The 23,128-nt window shown below is 46.0% G+C and overlaps 1 long non-coding RNA gene across 4 annotated transcripts in view; it reads left to right on the forward strand.

The window, feature by feature from the left end:
• The window catches only part of LOC102548225 (uncharacterized), a 34,374-nt gene that overhangs the window by 1,281 nt on the left and 9,965 nt on the right, over positions 1 to 23,128 (forward strand). For 3 of the 4 annotated variants that reach the window (XR_597051.4, XR_005496115.2, XR_005496116.2), the window contains exons 2-3: positions 1,080 to 1,203; positions 2,146 to 4,442. This is a non-coding gene — a long non-coding RNA (uncharacterized LOC102548225). Of the gene's footprint in view, positions 1 to 1,079; positions 1,204 to 2,145; positions 4,443 to 23,128 lie in introns of those variants that run through there. The other variant, XR_005496117.2, reaches the window with a different exon arrangement.

Genomic DNA, 23,128 nt, shown 5'->3' on the forward strand with positions numbered 1-23,128 from the left:
TGAGTTCTGAGTACTGAATGAACCAGGCCACTGATGGAAAGCAAAACAGAATGCATGTTCACCTCCTGTGGATGACTTTTGAACCAAAACCAAAGGACTCAGGCGCTCGCTCTCTCTCTCTCTCTCTCTCTCTCTCTCTCTCTCTCTCTCTCTCTCTCCTTACACATACACACACCCCTCTCTCTCCCTCCCTCTCTTACACACACATCTCTCTTTCTCGCATACACACATACACACACACCTCTCTCACACATACACCTCTCTCTCTCTCATACACACACCTCTCTCTCACACATACACACACCCCTCTCTCTTACACACACACACACACACACACCTCTCTCATACACACACCTCTCCCCCTCTCTCTTACGTCTATCTATCTATCTATCTATCTATCTATCTATCTATCTATCTATCTATCTATCTATCTTCATTACCTACGGAACACAAGCTAACCTGACTTCCTGGGGGCTTGTCCTTAGCAGTGTGCCTCATTGATTCAGCAGTGAGTTAATTTTATGCTCTAACATCTGGACAATTTCTTGGGCTTACAAAATATCAACTAATAGTATCAGAGTCTATCCTTTCAGTCAATTCTGTGTCCCTTACCTTGCTGCCAGGATGTTTTGCACATCCAGTGACAGGCACACCACCTACAAAGCAACTGAGAACGAACTGTCTGGTTTGGTCCTTGCCCTGGTTGTAAGTCTCCTCACCTTTCAGAGGTGAGGAGAGGCTGAACAGTCTGCAGAAAAGAGCACATGCACACAAAGTACTTGTGGAGGCTCCGTGGAGTTTGCACCATGACTGAACACAGCAGAGGGAACTTAGTCCACCTAACTCCTGAATACTGGCATTGCCCTCTGTGGCTGTGACCATGGGTCACTAATTTAATTTCTAGACAGGATAACCTTGAGGAGCTCATGCAACAACTTTGACCTTACAGGAACCAGTGGTGATCCATTCTTTATGTGGATCTATCCCAAGGAAAATGGCTATGTGATTGAGTTTCTATCCTGTACTGAGCTCTTTCTAGTCTGTAAGGATGACTGTGTATTTTTTTTTTCTCTTTGTAGATACAAGCCAGCAGAGCTGACCTAGTGGGAAGGAATCCTGACCTCATCCTAAAATGGGAAATAGGTTCTTTTGTCTTCAAGGAACTTTGGCCGATTTCTGTGCTTTCCCCATCTGCTGACTGAGGTCTGTCTATGTTCTTTCTGTTCTGAAAGCCCCCATCCTGACTCTTCTTGTGCAAGCCTGTTTCCCCTTGGAGAGTGGGCAGTGCCAAGAGACCCTGCATGGGTGGCCATCAGATTACTTCCTGATTGCTGTATTCTCAATTCCCAGATCCCTGCTCGCTCCCAACTACTAGATTGTTACTAACCCCCTTCAGGCCCTATCTGCATTCTCTTCTCCAACCCACAGGATTCCGGGGGAGAGCTCTCTAAAGTAGCCTCTGGAGACAAGCCTTGTTGCTTGGGTTGGGGACTTTGGGAAGGAGGCCTTGTGTATCCTCCACATAGAAATGCCCAGAGTGAAGGCCTGACTTGCCGGCTTGCACAAGACCTTCCTTCCCAGTCTTATGGTCGACCCAGCATTCACCTGCAAGCTGAAGCCAGAAGAGTGTCTGAGTGAGGAACCCTAGAGAAATAACTTACTATTGGGAAACTGCTCGACTGAGGCAGTTTTGGTGTTTTTTTTTGCAATTTTTGGGAGATGTTGTTTGTTTTTGTTTACAACAAGATGCTAGCTAGTAAAGGCTGGAGAGATGGCTCAGCGGTTTAGAGCACCAACTGCCCCTTCAGAGGTCCTGAGTTCAATTCCCAGCAACCACATGGTGGCTCAACAACCATCGGTAATGGGATCCGACGTCCCTGTCTGAAGACAGCCACAGTGTCTGTCTTTACTCACATATGTAAAATAAATAATAAATCTTAAAAAAAATGCTAGTAAAAGAAATCTACATCTTGTCTCCTCCCAGTCCTCCTCTCAGCTCTCTCCATAGCCTTTCCAGGAGAGATGTTACCCCCAGCAGACCTCAGATTTATGTATTTGCAAATTTACTTATTTTGCAGTGCTAGGAGTACACATAGGGCCTCATACATGCTAAGCAAGCACTTTATAGCAGATCTTCTCTTTCAGCTCCCTCACACTGGTTGAGGACCACTGGGAAGCCAGAAAAGGCTCTGCTGGAGAAGATGGCTGCCTTCAGGAGTTGAGAGTCCATCTTGATGCCCAGGAAAGGAATGAAGCTCCCCCCACACCACTCCCAATCTGCCACTCATATAAGGTGACTTCCTGTGAACTAAAGATCCAAGGGGCTACAATGGTCAAAAAAGAGAGGAAAATGGAACCACAGCCACTCGTACTTTCTCACTGGAAGGAAGTCAACAGAAGCCCCGCTTGACAGGGGGGTAGCACTTGCCTGGGAACACAGCAAAAACAATGGCATTTGGTGGGAGCTGGAGTGGCTTCACTGTGTACTGTGGTGACTGCTAGCCCCACAGAAGGAAGGTGTCTTCTGGTGTCTGTTCTGTGTTGTGGTGGTGTTGGCCTAGAGAGATACAGACTTGATAGACCCAGGTTGAATTTCACTCCTGCCTCATCTCGGCTCCCATTACACAACCCCAAAGACCATCCTTGATGGGAAAGAAGATGCAAATCGATCCCAGAGGCGGCCATCGGTTGAGAGGGGGGCATGAGCAAAGAACTGTGAACTTGAGAGGAGCCAAAGTAAAAAAAGAAAATTAGGTAAATCAAGGAGTGTTTATTGGGAACGGGCTCTGCAGAAGTCATGGCAAGGTGCCTGAGAGGTTCTGGGTACCACCTGACCCCCGCTCACTGTGTGACACTGCCTTCCTCTGGGCCTCGGTTCTTATATCTGTAAGACGACACCACTGGATCTGATCTCTGAGATTATCTCCCTTTAAGAAGTTTGCAATCTTTTGGCAAAAGGGGCGGTAGAATTAAGTAGCCAAGAGGCTGAATTTTCATCCTGGAAGAAATTTCAACCTGCAAGAAGGGCTTGAAGGAGCCCAAACGGAAATAAAGCAAGCAGACTTTGCCTGGTAAGATTCGAGGACAACAGGAATCAACAGACCTTTCTCAGGGCCCTGAGAGTTAAAGGTCAGATCTCAGGTCAGTGATGTGAACTTCTGTGCTTGGCCTTGATGAGGGATTGGGGGAAAGTAGACAGATGCATCCCTGTAAAAGATAGTGTCTCTTTTTTTGTTTGCCAGGTTACTCAAAAGAAAGGGAATTATTGTCCCCTTGGAAGGGTAGCCAAGGCTAATTAAACCAGAGGTGTATACCTGATCCAGTGGCTAGGTTGACCGGGCTCCATCGAATTGAGCCAACCCAATTTCTTCCTGCAAGAATTTTAGGGAAAAGACTGAAGAACTGTCCACTGCTGATAGCTCCTTAAGTCAAGGCCTGTGGCCAAGGTGGTCTGGCCCAATAAAAGGAAGCCAAAGAAGTGCTCATCGAGGGAAGGCAGAAGATGAGGGAGAGAGGATGAAGGGAAGCTGCCCAGAACAGCCTGGTCCCTCACTCTCACTCCCTGGCTCCCTGGTCTCTGCATCTATATTGTGATCTCCATAGCTTTGTGTCAGGTTACATAGGTACAGACACGAGTTCAACCAGCAGCTATCTTCTCCCAAAACTCCCCTTTCTCTTTAAGTCATAGGTGGTATATCTCCCTTCAACCGGTTTACACGTCCTGTCCACTAATGCTTTACTCTGAGCTTCGTCTTCGAAGCAACTTCGCTTCAAACCTTCCACACCTCTAATACTTTTCAGAGAACAATAACCAATTTATTAACTAAACAGATTAAAATACCGAGTTCCATAACAGGTAGGAAGCTGGCGGTCTGTAGGAGCTGTGAACAGGGCCAGCGAGCTTAGGTCCATCCCACATCTCAAAACGTCAGGTTCAGCTACACGAAACCACAGCGTATCATCCGTCTTCGCTGGCACACTTACAATAAGGTCTCTTTATTCTCTCCTGAGACCACAGTGGTGTGAGGTCTGTCAAGAGTGGCGATCCTGGGTCACCTATACCAACAGCTCAACAGCCGGAAGAAAGGTCAGGTGCCATTAAAAATGTTTGCCTCTGGGCTGGAGAGATGGCTCTGTGGTTAAGAGACCTGGCTGCTCTTCCAGAGCTCCTGAGTTCAATTCCCAGCAACCACATGGTGGCTCATAACCATCTGTAATGGGGTCCATTGCCCTCTTCTGGTGTCTGAAGACAGCTACTATAATATATATATGATATATATATATATATATATATTAGATAATTCTTTAAAAACATGTTTGTCTCCACCTTCCTACTTTCCTGCCTGCCTTCCTTCCTTTCTCTATTTAATATGTCCACCAAGATAAAACATTTTAAATGATGTTCTAAAGATGAAATAAATGTTTTTAAATAACTTTCAAAATTAGGGGTTTTTTAATTTACATATAAATGGGCTGAGGGTATGGTCCATCGGTTAAGAGCGCTTACTGTTCTTCCAGAGGATCCTAGTTTGGATTGGTGCACCCAGCTGAGGGGCTCACACCTGCCTGCATCCATATCCAGAGGATCGAACTCTCTCTTCTGGTCTCTGTGGGAACCCGCACATAGCATACATGCACACAGGTTCCCATGCACATACACATAAGAATTAATTTGCATATGAAACAGTGAGCCTTGTGAAGTTTTTCATACATAAGTATAATTGTGCTCTGCTCATCATCCCTGCCAATTACCATTTCTCATCTCCTCTCCACGATTCCACCTGTCCACTCCTACCTCAAATAGTCTGCTTTTATGTCGTACATGTGTATATACACGTGCATGCGTGCATGCATGCGTGCCTGTGTGTGCACGTGTTTGTGTGTGTGCATGTTTGTGTGTGTGTAAATCTAGAGTCCAAAAGCTATGCATCCAAGGATGGTCCTGAATGCTTCATCTGTCTGCTTTGCCTTCCTAGTGGGATTACAAGCATATACCTCCCCAAAGGGCTCCTTATTAAACAAGTACTTTGCTGCGTAATAACAGTAGTTGAAATGTCCCTGTGTATGCAGTTTGCATCCTATTTTACTCTTGTAATAAAATTAAAAAGATGTTGTCTGTGTTACTACAGTCTTTGTAGACAATCCCTGAAGAATTATTTGAATGACAATTTTTAGCATCTAGTGCATGTTTGTTCTAAGACATAAAGAACGACAATGACACATTGAAATGTGCATTAATCTAGGCTTAAGGAACTTCACAGTTCAGAAGATGTGAGACACTTCAAAAAGAAATGGCAGTATAGGATTCAAATTCAGGGTGGGGGTATAATTCAGTGAACTAACATTTGCCTAACATGCACCAAAACCTAGATTCTAGCCCCAGCATCGGGGGATAGGAGGAATCAAATTAAGAACAAGAATTTACTATAGACAGAGTGGTTGTTTGGGTGAAAGGTGCCTCTCAAAGCCAGAGCGGAGCCAGTAAGACGCTCGTCTGATAAAGCACTTGGCATGCAAGTTTGACAACTTGTTCTGTCGAACCCTAGATGCCCCCAAAAGGTAGGAGAGATCTGACTCCACAAAGTTGCCTGCTAATCTCCACTACCATGCACATACACAGGTGTATCGTGCACATACAACGATGATAAATAAAATTTCATTTTAAAATTATTAAAAAGAAGGGGGGAAAAGATACTGTGTCAAGGTTGGAGGTGTCAAGGCACAGCCTGGACAGGACAGGCCTTGGCACCTGAATGGCTGGGGTTGAGAAGGATGCTATGGAATGGTGCGTGGGCGGCTTTTCCAGGGGCAGCCAGCAGGAGCCGTGTCTGGGAATTGTCAGGGGGAGGGTACATACTCAGGGAAGGAGGCAGAATTAAGTTTGTCATGTTAGTGACGTGCAGTGGGTTCAAGGCTGGACTCAGGAGGCAGGCAGACCAGGAGCCAAATCTCTGTAGCCACTTGACTTCGGGCAAACTGAATTACTCTGAGTTTGTGTCCTCTATAAAATAGGGAAATCACAGGTTACATAAGATGGTTGTTAAAGCATTAAAGTCTGGAGAATTTGTGTAAGGCACATTTGCATAGTAAGCTAGCCTTCATCTTTGTTTTTATGGCTGTGTTTGAGTATTTTTCTTTTGGTTCTTTGTGACGGCGTCTCTCACTATACCGCCTAGAACTCACTATGTCCTAGAACTCCAGGCTGGCCTTGAACTCACAGAGACCCAATTGCCTTTGCCTCTCAAGCACTGGGACTAAAGGCATGTGCCACCACACCTGGCTGTTATCTTACCTAACTTTATGGGAAGGGGAAAAAAATATGGTCAATTTGAGCTGTATTCTCTGACCCAGGAAGAGGAAAACAGAGTTTGGGACAATTATGTCAAGGGACAATTAAACCACACAGTGCTAGTGTACAAGCCTAGTGTACAAGATCCCATCTGGACCTGACCTGAGAACACAGGACCTCTCATCCACTCCCTTACTTACCTCACCTCTGGGGGTTCCACACGAGAAGTGACTGCTGGCTTTCCCTGTCCTTTCACAGGAGAGACACAGGCTGACCCCAACCGTGTTACGTGTTACTTTTCCAACACTGTGGGTTATCAGATGTTTATCCCGTACTCTTCCCAGAAAGGGCTAGCAGCAGCTTTCCCAGTCCTCAGGGGTAGCTGCTATACAAAATAGAAATTCACACCAAGGGCGCCTTACGAGATGAACCCTTTCTCGAAGATAGGATGCGCGGCTTTTTCAAGTAGCTTATACGGTATAAGCAGCCTCTGATCTGATTGGTGGAGTTCTGCCTCAGTAGCAGCTCTCCTGGAACATTACTCCGGCATCAGCCTGTTCCCACGTTGCTCAGCACTAAACACCTTTGTGGGAACCGGCTGCTTTTCGTGGAGCTGAATTGAAGGGCGTGTGAAACCCTCGAGGGGACTTCTGTATGAGCCACTGGGTGGACACTGATCTGGAGGTCACCGGGTTCTAGTTAGGAGAAGTAAAAGGAATTTTCAGAAAAACAAGGAGAAATGCCTTTTGGCTGACCAAACTGGGAGACTGCCCCAGGACACGGGACCAGTGAAGAAGATGGGCTCTTGTTTTCATAGTTGTGTCTGAGTGCTTAGCCAGCCTACATCCTCTGACTGGGACACCAACACTGGTCCCCTCCCCACTCCTAGAAAACAAATTTGGTCTGACACGGAGATAAGATTTGAAGCCTTTTCTTCAGGCCTCATCAAAGGTACCCTTTCAGTGGGCTTGTTGCCATGACGACAGTATAGTGACGGGAGGGCATCTGTAATTGGTAGAAAATGCCATTAATTTAGTTTCAGGTTATTCTCTTTCTAGAAGGACTCTGAGTCTTGGGATACTTAGGGTAGTCAGATGTGATCTTCCTGCCGGAGCAGACTAATAATCACCTTCTAACTTAATTGCTAGTCTAGCACCATGGAGCGCTTCTCCTGTTATCAGCTGGGCTGTAATTTTTGGATGAAGCTCTTTGGGCAGGGCCTGCTTTGGGAACTGTGGTTACCCAGGTGCTGGTCTTAACTTCTGCTTATAAGCCACTAGGCCTCGGAATTAGCGGAGGGATCCTTGGGAAATATTAGTACCCGCCCCCCAAGCATCAGCCTGTCAGGGGCTGGGAGGGGAGAAGGGGGGGAAGCTACTCCCACGTGAAAATGTCCCATGTGTCTACACTCTGGCTTTCCATTCCTACGATCACTTTCACCTCATTGGCCCCACTTCCTAGACACATACATACCTAGATAATTCCTAATATTGGAATCGTATTATTTTTACTCCTCCTTTCCCCTAAAAATTATGGTAGAATTCACTTAACATAAAATGTACAATCTCAGCCTTTTTTTCCTTTTCCTTTCTTTCTTTTCCCCCACATTTGTTTGTTTGTTTGTTTGTTTGTTTATTTATTTATTTATTTAAGATGGGGCCTTACTATGTGGCTCTACTGGTCTGGAACTCACTATGTCAGCCGGACAGGCCTCAAACACGCATTGATTCTCCTCCCTCTGTCTCCCGAGTGCGGCGATTAAAAGCATGTGCAACCAGGCCTGAGCCATCTTGGCCATTTTTAAGTCACAGATCAATGGCATTAAGTGACAGACCTCACTGTCATCTTCCCCAGGACTCTCAATCTTGTAAAACCAAGACTGTACCGGTTTAATACCAATTTCTTAATTGAAAAAAAAAATCATACAATTTATTTTGATCATGTTTCCCCTCGTTCTCTCTCAAAACAGACAAAAACAAGAAACACCACACAAAACCTACACAAAATATGAAAATCAAAACAAAATAAAACAAAACAAAATAAAAATGCCAAAACAAAGCAAAACGATCCAAAAAGTCTACAAAAACGCCATTGGGTTTGCTTTGCGTTGGCCACTCCTCCTGGCCACGGTTCCTGTCCTTCGGGGTGGTTAGAATACTCCTGGGGTCTAGATGGGAGAAAACCCACTTTTCCTTTCCCAACTGTTTCAATTGCAGATAGCTCCTTGGTTAGGGGTGGGAGCCCATATTCCCTTCCCTCTCAGGGAACCCATCTGGCTTGACCTGTGCAGGTGTCATTCATGCTGCCACAGTCCCTGTGAGCTCATTTCTGCTGTCTTCAAGACTCTGTTTCCTTAAAGTCATCCACTGTGCCTCCTCTTCCTCACAAGTCCCCGAGTAATACTAATTCTTCCACTCCCCTTTCCTGGACCGCCTGGCAGGCACCACTCTGTGCCCCTTCTCTATGACATCATCCATATCTTTAGATGTCCTTGATAGCAGAGCCATATAGTGTTTGCCTTTCTGCTCCTGCCTTATTTTGCTTAGCCTAATAATATGAAGCTCAAGCTTCATCCATGTTTTAACACGTCACGTGTATTTGCTCTTCAAGGCTGGTGATTACTATCATGTGTGTATGTATGTATGTATGTATGTATGTATGTGTGAGTATGTGTGTATGTATGTGTGTATGCATGTGTGCCTGTGTGTATGCATGTATGTGTGTATGTGTGTGAATGTGTGTATGTGTGTATGTGTGTGCGTGTATGTGTATATGTGTGTGTATATGTATGTGTGTATATATGTATGCATGTGTGCGTGTGTGCATGTGTGTATGTGTGTGTGCATGCGCATGCGTGCATGCATGTATGCATGCATGCGTGAGTGCCTATGTTTTGCTGGGGCAAACACATGAAGGAGTGTTTGCCTGAAGTGGACACAGGTGAGAGACTAGAAGCAGACATAGGTGAAAGAACGTTTTGCTAAAGCAAGTACATGAAAGGACACGTGATGAAAGATTCTTTGTTTAATAACACGTATGTATTGGTTCGATTTACATTGCTAATTGGATGCAACAGACAGGCTGCTCTAAACACGGGTCTACAAATAGCTCTTTCAGATCTTTCGGGGGTTGTGACCCTCCCTGCTTTTGGGGATCATTGTCGAATATGGGTCCATGTGGGCAAAGGGAGTAGAGGTTCGGTAAGCCCTGTGAGTATGCACACACCAGGAAGAAGAAGCCCCAGGACCAGCTGCAGGGAAGCTGATCAACTTTTGTTTGGGGGTGATTCGAGGCTTATATAATTTGGGGAACTAGAGGTAGGACCATCCAGGATAGGCAAAGGCCATTGGCTGAAGGCTTGAGGTACCGAGATGCCACATTAGCGTTTCAGGAATCTCAGGTGCTAGCTGAATGGGTTCTTATCTGGAGAAAGGAAGTTGAACCTGTAATCTTAACCAAAGTTACATGACATTCTGTAGGCAGAGATGGGGCGGGGTTTGAACTCCCCAGGCAAGAATAGAGAAGGGGAAGCCTGCCAATGAAGGGAGTCCTCCATTATGTGCCAAGCTCAGAAGGCTCTCTGGGCAGTGCCAAGCTCAGAAGGCTCTCTGGGCAATGGTAGGCTTCAACCTGAATGCACGGACTTTTCCTTTAGAGGATGTCTACTCAGGTGACTTGCTGGGTGCAGTGGTAATTTTTAGCGCTCCGAGGACATGTCATTCTGCTTTCCACTGTTTCACACCGTTTCACAACAGCGCAAAGGTGTTTCCACACTCTCATCTACGCTTTCATTCGTTCCCCGACTAGGAGACAGCCCAGTGTATGACTGGCAGGCATTCTTGAAGAGGGGAGCCTGGCTAACACCATCTCCTGATAACACCGATGCTAATATCTATAATGGCTGTTGGCTGTGGTAGGCATTGTTATTATCTCGATCACCAAATCAACTTCGAGAATATGCACCATTATCATTCCCATTTAAGAATTTTAATTTATTACTATTATTTTATTTTATGTGTTGGCGTTTTGCCCGCACATACACCATGTGCATGCCTGATGCCTATGGAAGCCAGTAAGCATCAACTTCCCTAGGACTGGAATTACAGTTCGTTGTGAGTTGACATGTGGGTGCTGAGAATTGAACCTGGATCCTCAGGAAAAGCAGCTAACTGCTCTTAAGGGCTCAGCCCTCTCTCTAGGTCCCTGTTTTTACTGTTTTTAAAGATTTATTCACTATTATTACTATTACTATTATTATGCATGTACGTGCCTTTGTGGGGCTCTGTGCATGTGAGTACAGATCAGGACAGGCTAGGAAGGGAAGTGGACCCAGCAGAGCAGGAGATAAAGGCAGATAAAGGAGACATGGATGCTGTGAACTGCCAGGATCCCCTGGATGAGTGCGTCATTATATGTTCTTAGCCTCCGAGCTATCTCTCTAGGCTTGCCATTCCCATTTTTACAGATCTGTAAACCGATCTGTAATACAATAATCACTGATATCCCTGAAGCTAGGAATCGAGGAAACAATAATTTCTTGGTTTAGAGGAAGGCTTTCTTATCAGCGGACTGGACAATCTTCAATAATGCAGTTGTGTCTTTCAAAACTTTTTTATGCCTTTTTTTTCTGGCAGTAACAAACAATGAACAGAATGACTGAAATCTTAAAGGGGCACAAAGGAACCAAATATAACCAAACATCCAGCTAGAATCTAGAAAAAAAAATTTTTTTTGGTTCTTTTTTTCGGAGCTGGGGACCGAACCCAGGGCCTTGCGCTTCCTAGGTAAGCGCTCTACCACTGAGCTAAATCCCCAGCTCCGAATCTAGAAAAATTAAAACCTTCGATATTTAAGCATTTCATTCCCATCGGGAACTAGATTTAAGGGTGATTATCCCCGTAATGGAATTATTTGCTTTATGGGAGGATTCACTGAATTATCCTCTTCTGTGATGAGCTTTCTCCAATCACTCGAAGTGTGAATTAATCTATAACAATATGATGTATATATAGCGTCTGCAGAACACGTCTACTGCTCAGCATGGAGCCAAATCAAGTTGCTAAAATGCTTTTGATTGCAGGCTAATGGCAGCGTGGAATATTTGCTCGCTTTGGCATTTGAGGGTTCCAACTAGGAAGGGATTTACAGACCCCACTGTCAAACAGACACCCTTAATCCTGATGAAATCACAAATCGCAGAGTCATGCCAACGACAGGTGTGAACGATGATTAGACAAGTGCTTTACGGAGGTTAGGGAGATGAGGCCACAGGAGACTCTCTAATAGGATCGTCAGGGGCCAAGCCAGCTCTTAGATCCTACAAATGTTGAGAGCTGGGATAGGAGAGAACCAGGGATCTGTGTGGTGTACATGACACCCTAATATCTCCCAAGAGCCAATGGTGGCGTGGAGCTAGACGGACATGTTCTTCGGACTTTTTGATTAAGAATTCCAATTCACTGCCAATGTCACAGGCCCAAGTTAGAGTGACTTTAAAACTAAGACGAGACTTTCCACCTACTCAAAAATTTCCAGCCACTTTGGAGAATAATTTAGCCACTTCTTTTAAAATATTTTTAATGTAGTTTCTCTCTCAATCCCTCTCCTTCTCCCTCCCCGCCCCCGTGTGTGTGTGTGTGTGTGTGTGTGTGTGTGTGTGTGTGTGATCTAAGAGGAGGAAAAACCAGTTGGTTTTTGCCTTCCACAGTGTAAGTCTCAGTGATCAAGAGCCTTTACCCACTGAACCATCGTACCAGAGCTGGCAGATCCTTACAGAAGGAAACACACCTTACAGCCCACTAGCCCACGTTCCTTGGTATTTTCCTAAATAAGTTGAAATTTTACATCCACACAAAAACCTACACACAGATGTTTGTAGCACCTTTGTATATGAGTGCCCAAACTTGGAAGCAACGAGGTGTCTCTCAGCGGATGAATGCATAAACAAGCTATAGTACAACCAGCGATGGGGCGAGCGCCAGTGAGAAGTGAGTGGTCAGATCACCAAAACACATGGAGTGGCCTAAAAAATATGTCAAAAAGAGAAAAGCACCAAGCCAGAAAACCTCCATACTACGTAGTTCTGATGACAGGAATTTCTAGAAAAGACAAAGCTATGAACCAGTAAAAGTATCTATGGTCGGTTTAGGTCCCAAGTATTGTAAGATTGTGCATATTTATATACAATACATAGTCATTTGTTTTTAAGGCAGTGAAACTATCTTATACATTGTAATGGCGAATAGCTATTATTATACACTTGCCAAGGTCCGTGGAACATATGACACCAGACGTGGAGTTTAATGTAAACTCTGGGTGCTAGTTAAAAATGTATTAATCTTGACTCATTGACTTCAATAAACACTTAAGCATACAATGCTAACACTAGGCAAAACAGTGAGGTCTGGTGAGGGAGAATTTGGTGGGGGGGGGGAACTCTCTGTATTTTCTGCTCAATGTTTGGAAATCTAAAAATACTCAAAAGTTAAGATATAAGATACTTCTTGTGGGAAAAAGCAAGACTGAGAACTGATAAATTCCCTAGTTAGGCTGACTCTTGTGAGTGTGATGGTGCCTGAATTCCAGCCTCAAAGTTGGCTTCTCCTCATCAAGTGGCAGCTTGAACACTGGCTGTCTGAACATCACCTAACAATGGAGGTATGGGAAGGGCTGGGGGTCACCCGCTAGCTGCCAAGTCAGTGCCCGTATTTTGTCACGTTGTTACTGCTATGACCTGAGGAAACAAACCTGAGGAAAAGTTCACTGTTGATCACCTGGCTTGCTGTATTGCTTTCCGGTCTGTAACAGGCCAGAAACATGGCAGTGCAAAGGAACGTCTGAGGAAAGTTGCTCATTTCCTGGTAGCCAGGAGGTGGGTGCATGGGAATCCAGGGACAAAAAGAAACCCTTAATATGTCCCCTGTCATTCACGCCCTTTAACCAAGCCTACCTTCCAGTAATCCGTTCAGCATAACTCTGTCAACAGAGCAATGATTTGAAGGAGTCAACCTGTAACATTACCCAAATGAGTAGTCTATGTATTATATGAAACTAAAGAACTAATGATGTGGTTGAGTGTGACACTGGCTTCGTGGTTTTGCTAAAGATGCAAGTGTTTCTCTCTTGGGGATACACAGTGCATTACTTACCAAGGGAAAGAATGTAACAGGTTGCCTTTGCTCTAGAGGAATCTGGAGGGGGAAAGGCAGGTGGAAGGTAAGAAAGAGCCAGGAAGAGGGCCCAATGAGTAAAGGGCTTGCTACCCAAGTGTGAGAACCAGAGTTCAGATCCCTAGGACCTAAGTAAAAAGCTGGCTGGGTATGGTGGCTTGCCTGTAATCCCAGTGCACCAGAAGTGGAGACACCTCCTACCTTTCTTGGAGCAAGCTGGCTAGCCAGACTACCTGACTCAATGAGCCCTTGGTTTAGTGAGAGCCCTGGACTCGATATACAAAATAGAAAGCAATGAAGACACCAAACATCACCTCAGGCCTACACACACACACACACACACACACACACACACACACACACAGACACACACACACACAGAGACAGACAGACACACACACACACACAAACACACACACAGAGACAGACAGACAGACACACACACACAGACACACACACAGACACACACACACATACCCCCACACACATGTAGGAATACACACTGCACACACATAAATAGTAAAAATGCTGATGGCTATACAACCACTCGATGATTTTCATACGGTTTTCTGCACTTTCGTATATGGCTGAGTTCTTTATTGTACAATGTAAAAACAAACTCTTATATGTTTCCTTAGTCGTTCATATACAAGAGAAACTCAGAAGTAGATTTTTCTCTGAATACTTGTCCCACTCAATCATGGGGAGTCTTGTTGATGAAGAAGAAGGGGGACATGGATATTTGATGGGCAACTGACAAGTTCTACCACACTCAACAGAAGAGCCCATCGAAAACTATTGCCCTGTCTTTGTAGTTCCTTTGTCTTCAAGCCTAAGTTCTTCTTATAGAGTCAGATGGTTTGTAGGTTGGTACGTCTAACAGTGCCCTCATCCCCACTGCCTAGAACATTCTCCCTCATCCTTTCCCTGGGTCCATATTCCCCGCCTTTGGGACTTGACTAACAAACTACATCCTCAGGGAGCCACGCCTGTGTCCTTGCTAACTCACACTGATTTCCCTTTTTGTGGTCCTTCCTCTGTCCTGATTGGCTTGTGGCATCTTTTTAATCTATCTCCTTCTATCACTGAATTGTAAATTCCAGAGTGAACGTTATGTTATACCTGTCAAAGGGGAAACGCACGGATTAGATTTGAGTGGTAATCCGTGCCATGGCGATAACATTAGCATTGATGACAGTTAACCTTTCTTTAATATTTAGTATGTATCAAACTTATTATCTTATTTCATGGAATCCTCGCAAAATCTGTGGGGTTGCTTGTTTGTGTCCTTTCCATTTTATAAAACAGATCAAGGCTTGGGAGGGGAGATTATTAATTTGTGGACACGTTAGACCTTGAGTCTGCATCCAATTCAGGACTGTTTAGTACCAGAGGGTAAGATCTAACTTTCTTCTTTCCCTGCATCCATTGGGAGTGGTGGGTCCTTTGATGTGATATGTAGTAGAGCCAGGAAAGATATGACCTAGTTGCCAGAGTATATCTGTATATGGTAGATTCTGGTGTGTCTTCACCCCCTGAATAAAACTGTAAAAGGCACCCCCAAGCCAACTGATCCTTTAACTTTGTGAGTTCCTCCATCAGCAGGTCCTGTGGAAAGCTCTATGGTGACCAGGAAGTTAACTACTGGATTCCAGGAAGTTGGCCACTAGATTCCAGGAAGTTGACTACTGGATTCCAGGAAGTTGGCTACTGGATTCCATTCATGGGCCTCTGAGCAGGGGAGGAAGCAGGAGGCTCCCCTAAGGGATGGATCCCCTACCAGACCATTAGCCAACTTGCTTCCTGGTTGGGGTTAGGGTGGTCCCAGCCTAGGAGCTCTGGGAGCTGACATAACCTGCTGCTGATGGCAAGAAGTTGTTCTGTCCCTGTCATCTCTCACTCTGAGGCACTTCTGTTGGCCAACATTAGTGATGTAGGACAGGTGAAACTGTGAGACAATCACTACCATGCAACAGCCTGTCTCTGCTCAGTGTTCCAGTGGGAGCAAGTAACCAGCCTCCCTTTCCCCACACGGACCTCTAATAGGCTGGCTCTCACCACTAGGCCTTTCTATTTCTAGTCTAGACAGCCAAGCCCTTTCCACCTCCAACCTTCTGTGCATGTGTGCCCCTTGCTCCAAGAAATCTGATTAGGGTTCTTTCTCTAGATTTCCAAAAATATCCGGTCATATCTCCATGTTACTATTAGAAGTACTGTTCTGTAAAAGTCCTCCCCCCTCTATTTCAGGTCCTAAAGCCATCGTTTCCTTAATTCTTCAAATGCCTAGGGCCATGTGTTGAGCTGGCCAGATGTAGGTCTCGATAGATGATGAGGTCTCACTTTTATCACTGCCGGCTGTGATCCAGGCAGCCCACTAAGAGCCCAGGCATCATGTCCTTTAACTGTTACCATACGTCAAGGTACCAATGTCGTCACCGTTTCACACATGGTAATGTGAGGCTTGACAAGGCCTGTCCCTGCCTGGTGTAACCTCGTTTCAAGAACTGGAAGCCAAAACTCAGGCATCCAGGGCTGGGAGACGGCACAGAGGTTAATGTGCTAATTGTGCAAGAAGACCGGGGTGCAGAGTCCCAGGACCCAGGAAATGCCACCCTGAGAAAACCAAGAGAGGCAAGTCAGGTAGAGAAAGAGTGGTATTGGCAAGCTTTGGGTTTAATAGAGAGTAAGACGGGAGACTGAAGAGGATCTTCAAGATCAGCCTCAGGCCTTTTCACACACCTGCATACATGCAAGTACATCACACACACACACACACACACACACACACACACACACACACACACGTGAAAGGGACAAAAGAAAATCTGGCAGACATTAAGATTTCATACTCTTAACTACTTCAAGATCCTTCTTTCTGCAGATAGGTACTGAATTTTAAAATGGGGGCTTTCCATGAGCGGGGCGCACGTGCAGGATTAAAACTTAAGTATTTCTAGGAGCGGAGGGTGGGTGGGGGAATATAAAGCCCAGGTATTCAGATTCAGAGACACGAAAATATCTTATCTCCCAGGACCTATTAGTCAACGGCTGTTTACAGTGTTGCTTTCACTGTATGCTCACCACAGACTTTACAGCTCAAGGGAAGCTGAGTTAACCACAGAGATAGCGTGTGTACCCGCTGTTAGTATTCTGTCTAAGCTCCACCCCCACAGTTGCCTGGCAACAGCCATGTATGCTCCGCCCCACAGTTGCCTGGCAGTATGCCTGACTCTAAAGGGGACTGCTTGCCCTCTGCTCCTCCTCTTGCTCTTACTCTTCTCTTCTCTGCCCTCGTGCCCTCTTTGTCCCTGTCCCTTCTCTCCTCACCCCCCCCACACCCTTCCCTCCTTGTGCCCATGGCCGGCCTTTCCTTCTCCTCTCTTCTATTCTTCTTCTCTCATTAAACCTTTCCACGTGGAACTAGGTTGGCTTGGTGGGTTCTGTCTGGATGGGAGCCGAGATTTAAACCCCAACACCTCCCACCCCCACCCCTGAGAGATACAGTAACGTAGCAGAGATGACGACTCCTCATACAGTCTGTCCGGTGGGAGACACACCCAGGGATGCCCAGTGGACAAGCTCAGTGGGGCTAGGTGCAAGGCAGGCTGGAAGGAACTCAAGAGAGTGCTTTTGGAGGGCAGTGAGACCTCTCTGTGACTTTGTCCAAAGCCTGTTCAGGAAGCCACAAGGCACCTCTGTGTGGTTCTATTTCTGCAGAGGTATCCTTCATCTTCATTTCTATAGCAAAGACTGACAATGAGGCTTCCTGCTTGGGCTGGGTTGACAGCAAGGGCTATTCACTCGGACCCACAGAGCGGCCTCTGGAACCTGCGTCCCACGGACCTTCCCGGTTGTGTGGAGAAAGGAGTCTGTGTCGAAGCTGCCCATAATGGAGCCTGGAGGGATCCTGGCTTTTGAAAGCCTTCACCTCTCCTTTCTCTCCCTAGGGGAGCCTGGGGATAATTGGGTATTATGTGCAGCCTCTAAGACACAGGGCCTTTTCAGCACAACTGTCCCGGAGGAGCGGCCACTCTTTTTGTGTCGCCTGCAATTTTCCCTAGGCAGGAGAAAGGGGCAGATCAGCTCAGAGATGGGGATCGAGTGGCCTTTCAGAGATGGGGATCGAGTTTGGAGACTGTGGTAAAGCTGGGGAAACAGCAGAGGCTTCGACAATGACCACAGAGTGTAACTTTAGGCTGCACGCCTCCCCTGGTGGAAGCCACGCAACATGACAACATATTTACACTCTACCCGTGCAAAGTGGAGCAAACGTGACCCTGGCTTCCCCCTCTTCTTTCTGTGTGAATGTGGTCTTTCTCCCCATCCCTTCTCTAGTAGAAGCCACACCCAGGAGGAGTCCGGTCATTCCTCCCAGCCCAGGAGAAGCAGGTGTCTCAGTAAGAATTAGGTGACTGAGTTTAATCCTGGCTTAGTCACTTCTTGGCTTTGTGATCTTGGACAAGTCTGCCTTCTCTAGTTCTCATCTTCTCATGAATAAAGTTGGGAGGAGTCGAAAGAGGGGAGTAGGGTGAGTCACAGTCCCCGGCTGATGTCCAGGCTGCAGCAAACCCATTTAAGTCAGGATGTTTGTGGGCAAAGCCATGGCACCTGTGCGTTTTAAAAGCGTCAGGTGCTCTAATGTGACGTTCACAAGCCAGCAATCTGTGGGGCCGTGGCTGCAGGTGAGTCTGAGATTATAGGTCTTCGGGGAAGCTTCGTCAATTGTGCTGGCATTTTACATCTTATTTCTATTTTTAAATCTTTGTTTTGGGTTGGGAGGGCACCCAGGGGACCCCTACCTGCTCAGAGGAAAAGAGGAAGAGAGATGGGGGGTGTGTGTGGGAGGGGGTGGTGACTGGGAGAGGGGGCAGCGAGAGGGGTATAAAGTAAATAAGTAAAATAAATAAATAAACGTAGAAAAATCTTTGTTTTTGAGAAAATTTGTGCATGCGTGTGTGTGTGTGTGTGTGCATGCATGTGTGTATGTGTGTGTGCATGCATGTGTGCACGTGGGTGTGCATGTGTGTGCATGTGTGTGTGTGTGTGTGTGTGCGTGTGTATGCATACACATGCACCCATGGAACACACGGGAGCTCAGAGTACAACTTGTGAGAGTCAGTTCTCTCCAACTATGCAGGTCACTGGGGCTAGAACTCAAGTCACCAGGCCTGGTGGCAAGTGCTGTGCCTGCAGAGCCATCTTGCCAGCCCTCTCGTCTCATTTATAATGGCAGAATGAGGCGTGTGGAGAAAGACAACTTCACCTTTATGAAGGCGTTTTGGGGGATATCAAAGAACTATGGCATTACAAGTGGTCCTCCTAGAGTGGCTCTGACTACGATCGATCGGCTTTGCCTAATTTAAAGTTCCCAGTTCCGGGCAGGAGGATAGTAGGAAGTTCTTCAAGAGCGGAGCACTCCAGGGCGCAGAGAAGAGGCCTTGTGCTTAGGAGTTTCCCTCGGTGTGGACTGGTAACCCCTTCCTCACACCATTTGATAAGGCAGGATGGAAGCTTTGCGTAGCGAGTAAGAGAGACCTGAAGCAGGCTCAGAGCATGATTCATTCCCAGGTGTGGGCTAGTCAAAGCATGCACTATCCGGAACTTTCTAGTGTGTAGAAGGGAGGCTCAACGTACTTTGGAACAGCAAAGATTTACGGGCTGTTGGGCTGGCACCTGGGATATTCTATTCACTGCTTCCCCAAGGGCTGGCTTCAAATCCGAGGTCCTCGAAGGCTACTTGGGATTATCTTTGTCTCATAAGACAAACATTTAGGAAGTGCATATCTTAGCCTTTGTGTGAACTATGAGGGTATCACAGGTGTGCACCCCCAAATCTGGGTCACATATTTGATCCTCAGAACCATGACATAGCTGATATTAGATTACGGATTTTGGCTCTATGGAGTCTTACCTATTGCTTTTAATGCATTGGTCTGTCCCAAGCCCAGACCTGGAAACAAACATAGTGACCTTGCTCCTGATATGACATCGATGCTGACTCCAAGAAAGACTCCAGATTGTGACCAGGACAATCTGAAGCTCTAAATAAAACATTCATTCACTCAACAGATACTCATTGATATTCACTCTTCCCACTATATGGCTTTCAGGAAGGAGACAGACGTGGCTCAGGTTGTTCACTGGGTCTTATATCTTGTTTGTTGCCTTGAGTGGTCAACTAAGCCAGGGTAATAGAGATTGGATTGTCTAGATCCAAGAATTCTTCCTATGACAGGACATTCTTTGCACGAGGGTGGCCATCCTCAATAAAATTCTCCCAGGTTCAGTAAGAGGGCTCAGTGGGCAAAGGTGCCCACCAACTGGACAATCTGCCTTTAATCTCCCAGACTCAGATAGTGGAGGAATGATCAACGTTCAGAACTTGGCCTCTGATTTCTTCAGAAAGAGAAGGAAAACAAACAGATAACTGTACTAACTATCAATGTATTTATTTTCATTTAGTTTGTGTGTATGGTGTTGAGATGCAAACTTAGGACCTTGCAAATGCCAGGAGAACCCTCTGCTTCTAATCTGTGTAACCCCCAGCCTCAGGCCAGGATATATTATTTTATTTTTTGTTTTGTGTGAGTCATATTTGTTTCATTTTTTGAGACAATAGCATAAACTGGCCTTCAATATGCCGAGTATTCCATACTGGACTCCTGATCCTCCTGCCTCAGCATCCTGACTGCTGAGATTACAGGATTACGCTTCCATGCCTATAAACAACAGGTCCTCTGAGGAATGTGAAGACACTGTGCTCTCCCAGTTTGGTGAAGTCTTGTTAAATGCAGTGTGGAGATGTCTTGTGGAAACTATCTGTTCTCTAGCTTTCCCTCAGGCCTCTTGCCTGTTTCCCCTTCTGGTGGCCACATGACAGGAAAGGATGACATCAACATTTGAGGAGATCAGATCCCAGGATGTGCTGCTGCTGCTGGAAGACTATCGGAAAGGGTAAGGGGGACAGCTAAAGCCAGAGAGTGAGGTACCCTTCAGTGTCTTGCACACACTGACCGATATCTGCAGTTTGTTATTAACATCAGTGAAGCTCATTAATGACTAATCTCAGAGAGGAAACCAAGGCACTGGGTGGCTGAAAGGATGAGGTGGCAGAATGAGGCAGCATTCTGGGTGATGAGGTAACTAGCCTTAAGTATAGGTCTTAGGGAACTGCAGAGGCAAGCAGAACTATATGCACAGGCTCTCAGGATTCACAGGGTAACAAGACTCTTGATTCTCAGTGAGAGATAGGGTCAGTAGACACGGTGGTGTTATGGTTTGCATGCGTCCTGTCCTCCACTCCTGTGTTTTAACACTGGGTTCCCAGTCAGTGGTTTTTAGGGAAGCTGTAGAACCTTTAAGAAGTGGTGCCTAGCTGGAGAAAATAGGTTGTTGAGAACCAGCCTCCTCTGACCTCCATTCTGGCCTGAGCACTCCTTGTGTTAGGCTTGCCAAAGTGTGAGGCAACTCCCTCCACCATGAAGTCTGTCTTCTTAAACTAGGTATAAGTTACTTTTCCTTTTCTTGACCAAGTACCTCACAAGAAGCAACTTAAGGGAGGAAGGGTTCTCTGGGCTTACAGTTTGAGGGATACAGTCCGTCGTGATGAGAAGGCAGAGCCATGGGTGTGTGAGGCAGCTGCTCTCATTGTACCAGCAGTCAGAAGTGGAGAGAGAAGCCTGATGGTGCTCTTCTCACCTCAGTGTTTCAGCCCACGGAAGGGTGCTGCCCATAAACATCCTCACAGATATGCCGAAGGCCTGTTTCCCATGTAAGCCCAAATCCTGGCAACCTTACCATGAAGGCTAGCATCACAACTGAGAGCCAAAGTAAATCCTTCCTCCCCTAAGCTGCTTCTGTCCTCCACAGTGTGGAGGGAGTTAACGAACTTCAGTGGGCTTGATAGGCATGAACAAATAGTGATGGCTCTTGGACAATTGCAACAATAAACAAACGAGTGTATGTTGTCTAGTCTAGCATGTCACTGACAAATAATGTCTCATGTAGGCCTATGAAATCGGTAGCATATGTGGTGCATACACATTGTATATTTGTATAAAATAAACCACGTTTTTGAGACAAAGGCTTGGTATATAACCCAGGCTAGCTCAAACTCTTGATCATCCTGATTCGACTTCCCAAATACTGGGATTTCAGGTGTGTGCCATTGTACCTGATTCTGAAATATACTTTTAAGTGAAATCATTTATACATAGAGCTACAGAGGGACTGGCCTGCCTGTTCCTTCCACTTTCCATTCTGATGTTGCCTTTAGGGCTGCCACATGGGGATGCAGTTAGTGTCACTGTCTATGTGGTTTGGAACCACAAGGTGGCAAATGGACCAGTGTTATCTGGGAGCTGGGAAATACCCCTTTACCCATCTGTAAGAGGGGTGATCTTGAGTGTGTTTTCTAGGACCTCAAGTGACACAATTCATAGCAGGCTCCAATATCATTGACCCCCAGCCCCTGTCTCACTCCTGCTTCTTATTGCTTTTCTTCTCTCCCCTACCCCCACTCTCACTCCCTGGGGTCACACTTTCCAATAGGACGCTTGCACATAAGCCTTCGGCAGAGGCCCTGCTCTCTGGGAAACTGGGCTGTGTCAGGAAGACAAATAGAGCAGACGACCCAATCCAAAAGGCCAGGCCACAGAACAACAATGCCAAGTGCTTGGCAGCTGTATTTAAACTATAAGGTTTTCTTTTTAAACGTGTGTGTGTGTGTGTGTGTGTGCGCGCGCACGCATGTGCATGCATGCACAAACATAAATGTTACTTGTGGAGATCAGGGGACAGCTTTTCAGAGATAGTTGTCTACCCCCACATCCATGATTCACTGAAAAATGATACCCTGGACTCAAACAGTATGTAAGTGCAAAAGTGTTTTATTCTGCAGAAGTCCAGCATGCTAGGGTCTCCCATTACCAAGATAGAGAGATCCTTAAGTGAGCCTGCAGGCCCGATTTAAAGCACCTTAGGGGAATCCCGGGTAGGTGGTCTTTATCTTACTCTATTTCTAAGTATATTCCATTAACGGGGTATGAGGTCTGGCTGGAAACTGCTGACCCATTGTCCTTGCTTCAGGCTTGGTGGTGATGACTCCTGAAGCCCTTGATTTTAGGCCTAATCTCCTGAACTGCCAATCTGAAGCCTGTTATGGAGTCAGCCTCTCTTATCAGTGGGGCCTAAGAACTCAGCTCGGGTTGTCAGGAGTGAGGGCGAATGTCTTTACCTACTAAGCCATCTCCCCGGGCCAGACTGAATTTCAGGTCCAGGTGATAAATCCAACCCCTGAGGCTGGTTGTCAGAGCACGCTGGACTCCCTCACACATCTGGTGGAGGCCTCGCAGTGAGGAGCCATTTCTTAGCAGAGCTTCTGTTGCTATAGCACTGGGCGAGATAAACTTCCTGGTGGGTTTCCAGGAAAAATAAAGACCTTTCCGGAGTTTAAGGGAAGGAAATATTTGTGTGGATATGTACCAGAAAGACGTTGATTTATTGCTGTTTGTCTTAGTGTTCTATTGCTGTGAAGAGATACCATAACCATGGCAACTCTTCATCATCATCATCATCATCATCATCATCATCATCATTATTATATTTATTTACATTTCAAATGTTATCCCCTTTCCACGTTTCCCCTCCAGAAACCTGCTATTCCATCCCG

Source organism: Rattus norvegicus, chromosome 18 (assembly GCF_036323735.1).
Source record: "Rattus norvegicus strain BN/NHsdMcwi chromosome 18, GRCr8, whole genome shotgun sequence".
In the NCBI taxonomy this organism is placed as follows: domain Eukaryota; kingdom Metazoa; phylum Chordata; class Mammalia; order Rodentia; family Muridae; genus Rattus; species Rattus norvegicus.